Source organism: Ovis aries, chromosome 21, assembly GCF_016772045.2.
Source record: "Ovis aries strain OAR_USU_Benz2616 breed Rambouillet chromosome 21, ARS-UI_Ramb_v3.0, whole genome shotgun sequence".
Taxonomy (NCBI): domain Eukaryota; kingdom Metazoa; phylum Chordata; class Mammalia; order Artiodactyla; family Bovidae; genus Ovis; species Ovis aries.
The window spans coordinates 35,906,488-35,921,089 of NC_056074.1; positions in this window are offsets into that span (position 1 = coordinate 35,906,488).

The window sequence follows — 14,602 nt, forward strand, 5'->3', positions numbered from 1 at the left end:
TCTCTTCTCTTCTCTTCTCTTCTCCATGTAACTATGTGAACCTCTCTGGGTGTCCCTAAGTCTGGAGAACTTTTCATCTTTAACCTAGATGTTTTATCATTGGTGCTGTATAGATGGAGAAGTCTTGAGGCTACTGTAAGAAGAAGATTGAAAACCAGGAGCAGGAGGCTTAAGTCCAAATTCTGAGAACACCAGAGAATGCCTAACTCCAGGGAACATTAATCAACAGGAGGTCATCAAATGCCTCTATACCTACACTGAAACCAAGCACCACCCAAGGGCCAACAAGTTCCAGACCAAGACATACCACACAAATTCTTCAGCAAAACAGGAACAAAGCCCTGAGCTTCAAAATACAGGCTGCCCAAAGTCACTCCAAACCCACTGACATCTCATAACTCATTACTGGACACTTCATTTCACTTCAGAGAGAAGAAATTCAGCTCCACCCACCAAACACTGACACAAGCTTCCCTAACCAGGAAACCTTGACAAGCCACCCATCCAACCCCACCCACAGCGAGGAAACTCGACAATAAAGAGAACTCCACAAACTGCCAGAATACAGAAAGGCAACCCCAAACACAGCAATATAAACAAGATGAAGAGGCAAAGAAATACCCAGCAGGTAAAGGAACAGGATAAATGTCCACCAAACCAAACAAAAAAGGAAGAGATAGGGAATCTACCTATAATAGAATAGAGATAATAGTTGAAAACTTCCCTAAGTTGGGGAAGGAAATAATCAGGCAAGTCCAAGAAACCCAGAGAGCCCCAAAAAGGATAAACCCAAGGTGAAACACCCCAAGATACATATTAATCAAATTAACAAAGATCAAACACAAGGAACAAATATTAAAACCAGCAAGGGAAAAACAAATAGCACACAAGGGGATTCGCATAAGGATAACAGCTGATCTTTCAATAGCCACTCTTTAGGCCAGGAGGGAATGGCATACTTAAAGTGATGAAAGAAAAAACCCTACAGCTCAGATTACTGCACCCAGCAAGGGTCTCATTCAAATATGAAGGAGAAATCAAAAGCTTTACAGACAAGCAAAAGCTGAGAGAATTCAGCACCACCAATCCAGCTCTCTAACAAATGGTAAAGGGCTTCTCTAGACTGGAAACACAGAAAGGGTGTATAAACTCAAATGCAAAACAATAAAGTAAATGGCAACGGGATCATGCTTATCAATAATTACCTTAAATGTAAATGGGTTGAATGCCTCAAACAAAAGACAAAGACTGGCTGAATGGATACAAAAACAAGACCCCTATATATGTTGCCTAGAAGAGACCCACCTCAAAACAAGGGACACATTCAGACTGAAAGTGAAGGGCTGGGAAAAAATATTCGACACAAATAGAGACCAAAAGAAAGCAGAAGTAGCAATCTTCATATCAGATAAAATAGACTTTAAAACAAAGGCTGTGAAAAGAGACAAAGAAGGACACTACATAATGATCAATCTAACTATCAAACAATCAAACTATCAATCCAAGAAGAAGATAAAACTATTTTAAATATAAATGCACCCAACATAAGAGCACCACAATATGTAAGACAAATGCTAACAAGTATGAAAGGGGAAATTAACGATAACACAATAATAGTGGGAGACTTTAATACCCCACTCACACCCATAGCTAGGTCAACTAAACAGAAAATTAACAAGGAAACACAAACTTAAATGATACAATAGACCTGTCAGACCCACTTGATATCTACAGGACATTTCACCCCAAAACAACAAATTTCACCTTTTTCTCAAGTGCACACGGAACGTTCTTCAAGATAGATCACAGCCAGGGCCATAAATCTAGCCTTGGTAAACTCAAAAAAAATGAAATCATTCCAAGCATTTTTTCTGACCACAGTGAAGTAAGATTAGATCTCAATTACAGGAGAAAAACTATTTAAAATTCCAACATAAGGAGGCTGAACAACACGCTGATGAATAACCAACAAATCACAGAATAAGTCAAAAAAGAAGTCAAAATATGCATAGAAATGAATGAAAATGAAAACAAAACAACCCAAACCCTGTGGGACACTGTAAAATCAGTGCTAAGGGGAAGGTTCATAGCAATACAGGCATACCTCAAGAAATAAGAAAAAAGTCAAATAAATAACCCTACTCTACATCTAAAGCAACTAGAAAAGGAAGAAATGAAGAACCCCAGGGTTATTAGAAGTAAAGAAATCTTTAAAATTCAGGCAGAAATAATTGCAAAAGAAACAAAGGAGACCATAGCAAAAATCAACAAAGAGAAAAGGTGGTTCTTTAAAAGGATAAACAAAATTGATAAACCATTGGCCAGAATCATCGAGAAACAAAGGGAGAAAAATCAAATCAACCAAATTAGAAATGAAAATGGAGAGATCACAACAGACAACACAGAAATACAAGGGATCATAAGAGACTACGATCAGCAACTATATGCCAATAAAATGGACAACTTGGAAGAAATGGACAAATTCTTTTTTTTTTTTTTAATCTTTTTTTTTTTTTTGGTTTTTTATTTTTTAAATTTTAAAATCTTTAATTCTTACATGCATTCCCAAACATGAACCCCCCTCCCACCTCCCTCCCCATAACATCTTTCTGGGTCATCCCCATGCACCAGCCCCAAGCATGCTGCATCCTGCGTCAGACATAGACTGGCGATTCAATTCACATGATAGTATACATGTTAGAATGTCATTCTCCCAAATCATCCCACCCTCTCCCTCTCCCTCTGAGTCCAAAAGTCCGTTATACACATCTGTGTCTCTTTCCCTGTCTTGCATACAGGGTCGTCATTGCCATCTTCCTAAATTCCATATATATGTGTTAGTATACTGTATTGGTATTTTTCTTTCTGGCTTACTTCACTCTGTATAATCGGCTCCAGTTTCATCCATCTCATCAGAACTGATTCAAATGAATTCTTTTTAATGGCTGAGTAATACTCCATTGTGTATATGTACCAAAGCTTTGTTATCCATTCATCTGCTGATGGACATCTAGGTTGTTTCCATGACCTGGCTATTATAAACAGTGCTGCGATGAACATTGGGGTACATGTGTCTCTTTCAATTCTGGTTTCCTCGGTGTATGCCCAGCAGTGGGATTGCTGGGTCATAAGGTAGTTCTATTTGCAATGTTTTAAGGAATCTCCACACTGTTCTCCATAGTGGCTGTACTAGTTTGCATTCCCACCAACAGTGTAGGAGGGTTCCCTTTTCTCCACATCCTCTCCAGCATTTATTGCTTGCAGATTTTTGGATCGCAGCCATTCTGACTGGTGTGAAGTGGTACCTCATTGTGGTTTTGATTTGCATTTCTCTAATAATGAGTGATGTTGAGCATCTTTTCATGTGTTTGTTAGCCATCCATATGTCTTCTTTGGAGAAATGTCTATTTAGTTCTTTGGCCCATTTTTTGATTGGGTCGTTTATCTTTCTGGAGTTGAGCTGCATAAGTTGCTTGTATATTTTTGAGATTAGTTGTTTGTCAGTTGCTTCATTTGCTATTATTTTCTCCCAAGAAATGGACAAATTCTTAGGAAAGTACAACTTTCCAAAACTGAACCAGGAGGAAATAGAAAATCTTAACAGACACATCAAAAGCATGGAAATTGAAACTGTAATCATAAATCTTCCAGCAAACAAAAGCTCAGGACCTGATGGCTTCACAGCTGAATTCTACCAAAAATTTGGAGAAGAGCTAACACCTATCCTATTTAAACTCTTCAGAAAATTGCAGAGACAAAGACAAACTGCCAAACTCATTCTACGAAGCCACCATCACCCTAATACCAAGGCCTGATAAAGATGCCACAAAAAAGAAAACTACAGGGCAATATCACTCATGAACATAGATGCAAAAATCCTTAACAAAATTCTTGCAACCAGAATCCAACAACACATTAAAACATCATACACCATGACCAAGTGGGCTTTATCCCAAGGATGCAAGGATTCTTCGATATCTGCAAATCAACCAATGTAATACACCACATGAACAAATTGAAAGATAAACACCATATGATTTTCTCAATAGATGCAGAGAAACCTTTGACAAACTTCAACCTCCATTTATGATAAAACCCACCAGAATGCATGAATAGAAGGAACATACCTCAACATAACCAAAGCTATATATGACAAACTCACAGCAAACATTATCCTCAATGGTGAAAAATTGAAAGCATTGCCATAAAGTCAGGAACAAGATAATGGTGCTCACTCTCACCACTACTATTCAACATAGTTTTGGAAGTATTGGCCACAGCAATCAGAACAAAAAAAAAAAGAAATAAAAGGAATCCAAATTGGAAAAGAAGAAGTAAAACTCTCACCGTTTGCAGATGACATGATCCTCTACATAGAAAACCCTAAAGACTCCACCAGAAAATTGCTAGAGCTAATCAATGAATATAGTAAAGCTGCAGGATATAAAATCAACACACAGATATCACTTGCATTCCTAAACACTAACAATGAGAAAATAGAAAGAGAAATTAAGGAAACAATTCCATTCACCATTGCAACGAAAAGAATAAAATACTTAGGAATATATCTACCTAAAGAAACAAAAGACTTATATATAGAAAACTATAAAACACTGATGAAAGAAATCAAAGAGGACACTAATAGATGGAGAAATATACTGTGTTCGTGGATCGGAAGAATCAATGTAGAGAAAATGAGTATACTACCCAAAACAATCTATAGATTCAATGCAATCCCTATCAAGCTACCAACGGTATTTTTCACAGAGCTAGAACAAGTAATTTCACAATTTGTATGGAAATACAAAAAACCTCGAATAGCCAAAGCAATCTTGAGAAAGAATTGAACTAGAGGAATCAACCTGCCTGACTTCAGACTCTACTACAAAGCCACAGTCATCAAGACAGTATGGTACTGCCACAAAGACAGAAATATAGATCAATGGAACAAAATAGAAAGCCCAGAGATAAATATACACACCTATGGACACCTTATCTTCGACAAAGGATGCAAGAACATACAATGGAGAAAAGATAATCACTTTAACAAGTCGTGCTGGGAAAACTGGTCAACCACTTGTAAAAGAATGAAACTAGAACACTTTCTAACACCATACACAAAAATAAACTCAAAATGGATTAAAGATCTAAAGACCAGAAACTATAAAACTCCTAGAGGAGAACATAGGCAAAACACTCTCCGACATAAATCACAGCAGGATCCTCTATGACCCACCTCCCAGAATATTGGAAATAAAAGCAAAAAGAAAACAATGGGGCCTAATTAAAATTAAAATCTTCTGCACAACAAAGGAAACTATAAGCAAGGTGAAAAGACAGCCTTCGGAATGGGAGAAAATAATAGCAAATGAAGTAACTGACAAAGACACGGAAGCAACCTAGACATCCATCAGCAGATGAATGGATAAGAAAGCAGTGGTACATATACACAATGGAGTATTACTTAGCCATTAAAATGAATACACTTGAATCAGTTCTAATGAGGTGGATGAAACTGGAGCCTATTACACAGAGTGAACTAAGCCAGAAAGAAAAACACCAATACAGTATACTAACACATATATATGGAATTTAGAAAGATGGTAACGATAACCCTGTATGCGAGACACCAAAAGAGACACAGATGTATAGAACAGTCTTCTGGACTCTGTGGGAGAGGGTGAGGGTGGGATGATCTGGGAGGATGGCACTGAAACATGTATATTATCACATGTGAAATGAATGGGCGGCCCAGGTTCGATGCGTGATACAGGATGCTCGGGGTTGTGCACTACCATGACCCAGAGGGATGGTACGAGGAGGGAGGAGGGAGGAGGGAGGGGGGTTCAGGATGGGGAACACGTGTATACCTACGGCGGATTCATGTTGATGTATGGCAAAACCAATAAAATATTGTAAAGTAATTAACTTCCAATTAAATAAATTTATGTTTTTATAAAACAAATCTTTGTGATGCACAATCAATTTTTTCCCAGTCTTTCATTCCTATTTTCCATGTCTTTATTTAACACACTCAATATTCTTCAGCTTGATGACTATAAAGATTATTATTCTAGGAAGCATTTTAATGTCCTTCCCTGCTAATTATGTAATGTATATTTTAAATGTGTTTTCACTAATTGATTTTTGCCTCATTATGGATATTTTCTTGCTTCTTTACACACTGGAAATTTTTTTCTTTTTAAATTTATGTATTTATACTAATTAGAGTATAATTACTTTACAATATTTTGATTGATCTAAGACAAATATTTTCACAATTCATATGGAAATTTTAAATTGGATATTGGACTAGAAAGATGGTAATGATAACCCTGTATGCAAGACAGCAAGGGAGACACAGATGTATGGATATGGCAATTTTTACCCTTTGGATGCTGGATATTCTTAATTTTTATAAATTATTCCTGGCACTGTTTGCAAATACTGTTAATTTCTTGGAAACAATTGTATTTTTGGAGGCTTTCTGTTCAGGCTTTTTAGCTGATATAAAACCAGATTTTAGACCAGGTTTACTAATCCCCACTAGTAAGGCAATATTGTCTTCAGGGTCATACTGATGTCATGGGAATTATGAGTAATTTCCATGCTGGTGGGTGGGGACCAGCATAGACTTGGGGCAATTTGAGATTCAAGGATTGTTCCCTAAAATCATGACCAGTACTATCAACTCTGCTGAAAACTGGAAGGGTATCACCTGTACACTCTCAGAGTTCTCTGTGTGTAGCTCTCTCTTGTGAGCTCTATCTAGAGTCTCAAATCTCTCTTCTTGAAGAGACCTTTTGTCTCTGCCTAGATGTCCCTTCCATGTATGTGTTGGAAAAAATTTCTAGAGTTGGGGCAATTGTAGAACTCACCTTGCTTGCTCCCTGCCTCAAGAATCCATTCTCTGCTGCCTGACATTTGATGTAAAAAACTGATCTTTCATTTATCTCATCTACTTTCAAGTTGTTTGAGACAGGAGGATAAATGTGTCCTTTGCTCCTCTATGACAACCAAAACGGAGGTTCCCCTGCAATCAGAACTCACTGAATGCCTTGTGAATGCTAGGCAGTGACTTCTGTGCAGGGGTGCAGACTAACTAGGGATATGTGTTGGGGCTTTGGGGAGCCCCATCTTGCTGGAGAAACATGACAATTACAAATAGCATTTGCTATGGGGTATGTTCAGTTCAGTTCAGTTCAGTCACTCAGTCATGTCTGACTCTTTGCAATCCCATGGACTGCAGCACGCCAGGCTTCTCTGTCCTTCACCAATTCCTGGAAATTGCTCAAACTCATATCATCAAGTCGGTGATGCTATCCAACCATCTCATCCTCTGTCATCCTCTTCTCCTCCTGCCTTCAATCTTTCCCAGTAATAGGGTTTTTCTAATGAGTAAGTTCTTCACATCAGTTGGCCAGAGTATTGGAGTTTCAGCTTCAGCATCAGTCCTTTCAATGAATATTCAGGATTGATTTCCTTTAGCATGGACTTGTTGGATCTCCTTGTAGTCCAAAGGACTCTCAAGAGTATTATCCAACACCACAGTTCAAAACTTTCAATTATTCATTACTCACCATTCTTTATGCTCCAACTGTCACATCCATACATGACAACTAGAAAAATCATAGCTTTGATTATACTGAACATTTTCAGCAAAGTAATGTCTCTGCTTTTAAAAATGCTGCTAGGCTTGTCAAGCAAGCAAGCAAGCATCTTTAATTTCATGGCTGCAGTCATCATCTGCAGTGATTTTGGAGCCCCCAAAATAAAGTATCTCACTGTTTCCATTGTTTCCCCATCTATTTGCCATGAAGTGATGGGACCAAATGTCTTGATTTTCATTTTCTGAATGTGGAGTTTAAGCCAGATGTTTCACTCTCCTCTTTAACTTTCATCAAGAGGCTCTTTAGTTTCTCTTCACCTTCTGCCGTAAGAGTGGTGATTTCTGCATATCTGAGGTTATTGATATTTCTACCAGAAAACGTGATTCTAGCTTGTGATTCATCCAGTTGGTCATTTCGCATGATGTACTCTGCATATAATTTAAATAAGCAGGGTGACAATATACAGCCTTTACGTACTCCTTTCCTGATTTGGAACCAGTCTGCTGTTCCATGTTCAGTTCTAACTGTTGCTTCTTGACCTGCATACAGATTTCTTAGAAGGCAGGTAAGATTGTCTGGTATTCCAGTCTCCATACGTTTTCCACAGTTTGTTGTGATCCATACTGGCAAAGGCTTTTGCATGGTCAATAAAGCAAAAGTAGGTATATTTCTGGAATTCTCTTGCTTTATCTATGATCCAACAGACGATGTCAATTTGATCTCTGGTTCCTCTGCCTTTCCTAAATCCAGCTTGAACATATGTAAATTCATAGTTCCTGTACTATTGAAGGCTTGATTGGAGATATTACTTTGAGTGTAACTGTGTGGTAGTTGAACATTCTTTGAAATCACCTTTCTTTGGAATTGCAATGAAAACGACCTTTCCAGTCCTGCGGCCACTGCTGAGTTTTCCAAATTTGCTAGAGTATTAAGTGCAGCACTTTAACAGCATCATCTTTTAGGAGTTGAAATAGCTCAACTGCAATTCCATCACCTCCACTAGCTTTACTCGTAATGATGCTTCTTAAGGCCCTCTTAACTTCACATTTCAGGATGTCTAGCTCTAAGTGAGTGATCACACCATCGTGGTTATCTGGCTAATTAATATCTTTTTTGTATAGTTCTTCTATATATTCTTTCAACCTCTTCTTAATATATTCTGCTTCTCTTAGGTCCATGCCATTTCTGTCTTTTATTTGACCCATCTTTGCATGAAATGATCCTTCCCTATCTCTAATTTTCTTGACCAGATCTCTGGTCTTTCCCATTCTATTTTTTCCTCTATATCTTTGCACTGATAACTTAGGAAAGCTTTTTTTTTTTTTTCTTAGTCTCTTCTTGCTATCTTTGGAACTCTGCATTCAGATTGGTATGTGTTTCTTTTCTCTTTTGCCTTCTGTGTCTCTTCTTTTCTAAGTTATTTCTAAGGCATCCTCAGACAAACATTTTGCCTTTTGGCATTTCATTTTCTTGGGGATGGTCTTGATGAGGTACATACAGATCAAAAAATGAAGATTACTGCATCCAGTTCCATTATTTCATGGTAAATACATGGAGAAACAATGAAAGCTGTGACAGACTTTATTTTCCTGGGCTCCAAAATCACTGAAGATAGGGACTGCAGCTGTGAAATAAAAGACACTTGGTCCTTGGAAGAAAATCTATGAAAAACTTTGACAGAATACTAAAAAGCAGAGACATTACTTTACCAGCAAAGGTCTGTATAGTCAAAGCTATGGTTTTTCCAGAAATCGTGAGCAGACATGAGAGTTGGACCATAAAGAAACTTGAGCACCAAAGAATTAATGCTTTTGAACTGTGTGTTGGACAATACTCTTGAGAGACCCTTGGATTGCAAGGAGATCCAACCAGTCCATCCTAAAGGAAACCAGTCCTGAATATTCATTGGAAGGACCGATGCTGAAGCTTAACCTCCATTACTTTGGCCAGTTGATGGGTAGAACTGACTCATTATAAAAGACCCCGATGTTGGGAAACATTAAAGGCAGGAGACAAAGCTGAAGACAGAAGACGAAATTATTGGGTGGCATCATCAACTTGATGAACATGAGTTTGAGCAAGCTCTGGGAGTTGGTGATGGACAAGAAAACCTGGCATGTTGCACCCCATGATATAGCAAAGAGTTGGACATGACTGAGAGATTGAACTGAACTGATGTACAGATGAAAATCAGGGAGCAGGCAGAATTCTTTAAGGAAAGAGGAAGGAACAATTCCTGGATAGCTGACAATTTTGGGAGCGCAGGCCATTTCAAACTGGAGAAGATGCAGGGAAGCAATTCTATGCCAGACAGAGAGAATGGTAAGAGAAAGGCTGGGCGGCAGTGCTGGGATTTCCCAAAGGAAAAGATCCCTGTTCTACTAAACTTTATCAATGCTCAATATTGTTAGGTGATTGGAAACATGAGTTTTGTTTTTAAGTGGTAGAGCAATATTCAATGGAAGGACTGATGATGAAGATGAAGCTCCAACACTTAGGCCAATGATGTCAAGACCCAGTGCTTTGGAAGAGACCTTGATGCTGGTAAAGACTTTGGGCAGAAGGAGAGGGAATAAAAGGATGAGATTGTGAGATGGCATCACTTACTAAAAGGACATGAATTTGAGGAAACTACACAAAATAGTGAAAGACAAGGAAGCCTGTTTTGTTGCTGAACATGTAATCACAAAGAGTCAGACATGACTTAGCAACTGAATGATACCAATGAGGACACAGGGTCCAGTGAAGGCTCTGGTCCTGGTTGGAGTAGAGAAAGATTTAGTTGGAAGGGGAGGCTTCCCATCCTCTGGTGCAGGTCCTTGAATCCAAGGCAAGGAGCACAAGATTTTGAATGTGTTACCAAGTATTGTTTCCTAAAAACAAAATCTCTTTTCTACAGAAAAGAGAGCTTTGACTGAGTTTGTTCTCTAGATTTTACCAAGGGATGTCGAACGGATCAGGAGTGGGATGAGTCTGCAAAAACCAGGTGACCAGCTGCTGCAGGGTGAAGCTTGTGGTAGACATTCTGCACTAGGTGGAAAACAAATCCAGAAAAAGTGTCCCTTCTGTAGTGTACATGCAAAACTATCACATTGTTTCAGCAGATCACTTCAAAGTTGTTTTGGGGCAAGCAAGAAATGCATGATGGGTGGTTTGCTTTTGTCAATTCCTGTGGGTAGTTAGATGACTAAAAGTTTGGTTACTTCATTGCATAATTGGAATCAGGCTTGGGAAAGAAAACTAGATCAAGTCCACACATATTTGGTCATTAAACAGCAAGCACAGGAAGGATTCTAAGGCAACTGTAGGTAATTTAAACATGAGGGGCCAAATGGGGACAGTTTCATTTAACAGGCTGAGATTGGACTGCACAGGTTGCCATAGCTGTTGCTATGACAAGTAGCCATAACAGCTACTTCTTGCTACACTGGAGATGTGGGAAACCGAAAAGAGACAAAAAGCCTTACAACTCTCCTTGCAGTGTGATTTCAGGCTAGAAGTAGTTGACAAGGAAAGGCTGACTGGTAAGGCTGGGGAGGGAGAAATCTGAGTCTGTAATCATTAGCTCTTGCTGGGGCCCAGAAAACAGAAGCATCAGCTCAGTCAGAGTTCAGGGTCAGGGTTCAGAGATAGATGTCATTTGGCTTGAATCAATATTTAGCCTTGGGGATAGCAGCCATAACCTCTAAACAGAAGATTTCCTTCTCCCCAGGTGGCAGAGTAATTCATATTTGTTCTAGACTCAGGAACCCAGAAAGCCCTCTCAGGGCCACTTGTTCATAGTGGGCACTCATGCATCTAGAGGTGGAATAATCATCATGGTGCCCATTGACCAGATGAGAATATTGAGGTTAAGGTATTTGATCAAGTTCACACAGCTAAGCAGGTAAAGCCACAAGCCCAGGGTAACAGTCCTCAAATTGTGTGTTTTTCTCCACACCTACTGGGAGCAGTGGGTGGTGATCTGGCAACAATGCTTAGGCAGAAGCAAGCAGTATTCAGGCTTAAATTGAAGTAAGTAAGGAAAACCAGTAGAACATTCAGCTATGACCTAAATCAAATCCATTATGATTTATATTGGAGATGAAAAATAGATTCAAGGGATTAGGTCTGGAAGGCTGAAGAACTATGGATGGAGGTTTGTAACATTGTACAAGAGGTGGTCACCAAAACCATCCCCAAGAAAAACAAATGTGAGAAGGAAAAGGCATTGCCTGAGGAGGCCTTAAAAACAGCTGAGAAAATAAGAGAAGTGAAAGGCAAAGGAGAAAGGGAAAAATATACCCAATGGAATGTGGACTTCCAGAGAATAGCAAGGGGATATAAGAAAGTCTTCATAAGTGAACACTGCAAGAATTAGAAGAAAGCAATAGAATTGTAAAGAGATAGATCACTTCAGGAAAATTGGAGCTACCAGAGGGACACTTCACGCAAGGATGGGCACAAAAAAGGACAGAAAAGTCAAAGACCTAACAGAAGCAAATGAGATTAAGAAGAGGTGGCAAGAATGCACAGAAGAACTGTACAAACATGGTCATAAAGACCGGGATAGTGATGATGCTTGGGTCACTCATGTAAAGCTCGATATACTGGAATATGAAGTCAAGTGGGCCTTAGGAAGCATCACTACAAACAATGATAGGAGAGGTGATGGAATTCCAGCTGAGCTATTTAAAAATCCTAAAGAATGAGGCTGTAAAAGTGCTGCATTCAATATGTCATCAAATTTGGAAAACTCAGCAGTGGCCACAGTGCTGGAAAAGGTCAGTTTTCATTCCAATCCAAAAGAAAGGCAATTCCAAAGAATGCTCTACCTATCACGCAATAGAGCTCATCTCACTTGCTAGCAAGGTAATGCTCAAAATCCTTCAAGCTAAGCTTCAACACTACATGAACTGAAAACTTCCAGATGTGCAATCTGGTTTGAGGAACCAGAGATCAAATTGCCAACATCCATTGGATCATAGAGGAAGGGAATCCCAGATAACATTTCCATCTGCTTCACTGACTATGCTAAAGCCTTTCACTGTGTGGACCACAACAAACTGTGGAAAATTCTTTAGGAAATGGGAGTACAAGATCACCTTACCTGTCTCCTGAAAAGTCTGTATGTAGGTCAAAAAGCGGCAGTTAGAATCAGACACAGAATAACTGAAAGACTTAAAACTGGGAAAGAAGTGTGACAACGTGTACATTCTTACTCTGGTTATTAAATTTCTATACAGGATACATTATTCAATATGCTGGACTGCATAAATCCCAAGCTGGAATCAAGATTGCTGGGAGAAATATCAACATCCAGAGATGAAGATGACACTGCCCTAATAGCAGAAAGCAAAGAAGAACTAAAGAACCTCTTGATGAGGAGAGGAGATGCAAAAACTGGCTTAAAGAACATTCAAAGAACTATTCACAAAAATATACTCAATATTCATGGTATCTGATCCCACCACATCATGGCATACAAATGAGGGGAAAGTGGAAACAGTGGCAGATTTTATTTTCTTGGGCTCCAAAACCACTATGGACCTTGACTGCAGCCACAAAATTAAAAGACACTTGTGTCTCGTTCAATTCTGGTTTCCTCGGTGTGTATGCCCAGCAGTGGGATTGCTGGGTCATAAGGGAGTTCTATTTGCAATTTTTTAAGGAATCTCCACACTGTTTCCATAGTGGCTGTACTAGTTTGCATTCCCACCAACAGTGTAGGAGGGTTCCCTTTTCTCCACACCCTCTCCAGCATTTATTGCTTGCAGATTTTTGGATGCAGCCATTCTGACTGGTGTGAAGTGGTACCTCATTGTGGTTTTGATGTGCATTTCTCTAATAATGAGTGATGTTGAGCATCTTTTCATGTGTTTGTTAGCCATCCGTATGTCTTCTTTGGAGAAATGTCTATTTAGTTCTTTGGCCCATTTTTTGATTGGGTCGTTTATTTTTCTGGAGTTGAGCTGCATAAGTTGCTTGTATATTTTTGAGATTAGTTGTTTGTCAGTTGCTTCATTTGCTATTATTTTCTCCCATTCAGAGGGCTGTCTTTTCACCTTGCTTATATTTTCCTTTGTTGTGCAGAAGCTTTTAATTTTAATTAGATCCCATTTGTTTATTTTTGCTTTTATTTCCAGCATTCTGGGAGGTGGATCATAGAGGATCCTGCTGTGATTTATGTCTGAGAGTGTTTTGCCTATATTCTCCTCTAGGAGTTTTATAGTTTCTGATCTTACATTTAGATCTTTAATCCATTTTGAGTTTATTTTTGTGTACGGTGTTAGAAAGTGATCTAGTTTCATTCTTTTACAAGTGGTTGACCAGTTTTCCCAGCACCACTTGTTAAAGAGATTGTCTTTACTCCATTGTATATTCTTTCCTCCTTTGTCAAAGATAAGGTGTCCATATGTGTGTGGATTTATCTCTGGGCTTTCTATTTTGTTCCATTGATCTATATGTCTGTCTTTGTGCCAGCACTGTTTATAATAGCCAGGACATGGAAACAACCTAGATGTCCATCAGCAGATGAATGGATAAGAAAGCTGTGGTACATATACACAATGGAGTATTACTCAGCCATTAAAAAGAATTCATTTGAATCAGTTCTGATGAGATGGATGAAACTGGAGCCGATTATACAGAGTGAAGTAAGCCAGAAAGAAAAACACCAATACAGTATACTAACACATATATATGGAATTTAGGAAGATGGTAATGACGACCCTGTATGCAAGACAGGAAAAAAGACACAGATGTGTATAACGGACTTTTGGACTCAGAGGGAGAGGGAGAGGGTGGGATGATTTGGGAGAATGGGAATTCTAACATGTATACTATCATGTAAGAATTGAATCGCCAGTCCATGTCTGACGTAGGGTGCAGCATGCTTGGGGCTGGTGCATGGGGATGACCCAGAGAGATGTTGTGGGGAGGGAGGTGGGAGGGGGGGTCATGTTTGGGAACGCATGTAAGAATTAAAGATTTTAAAATTAAAAAAAAAAGTA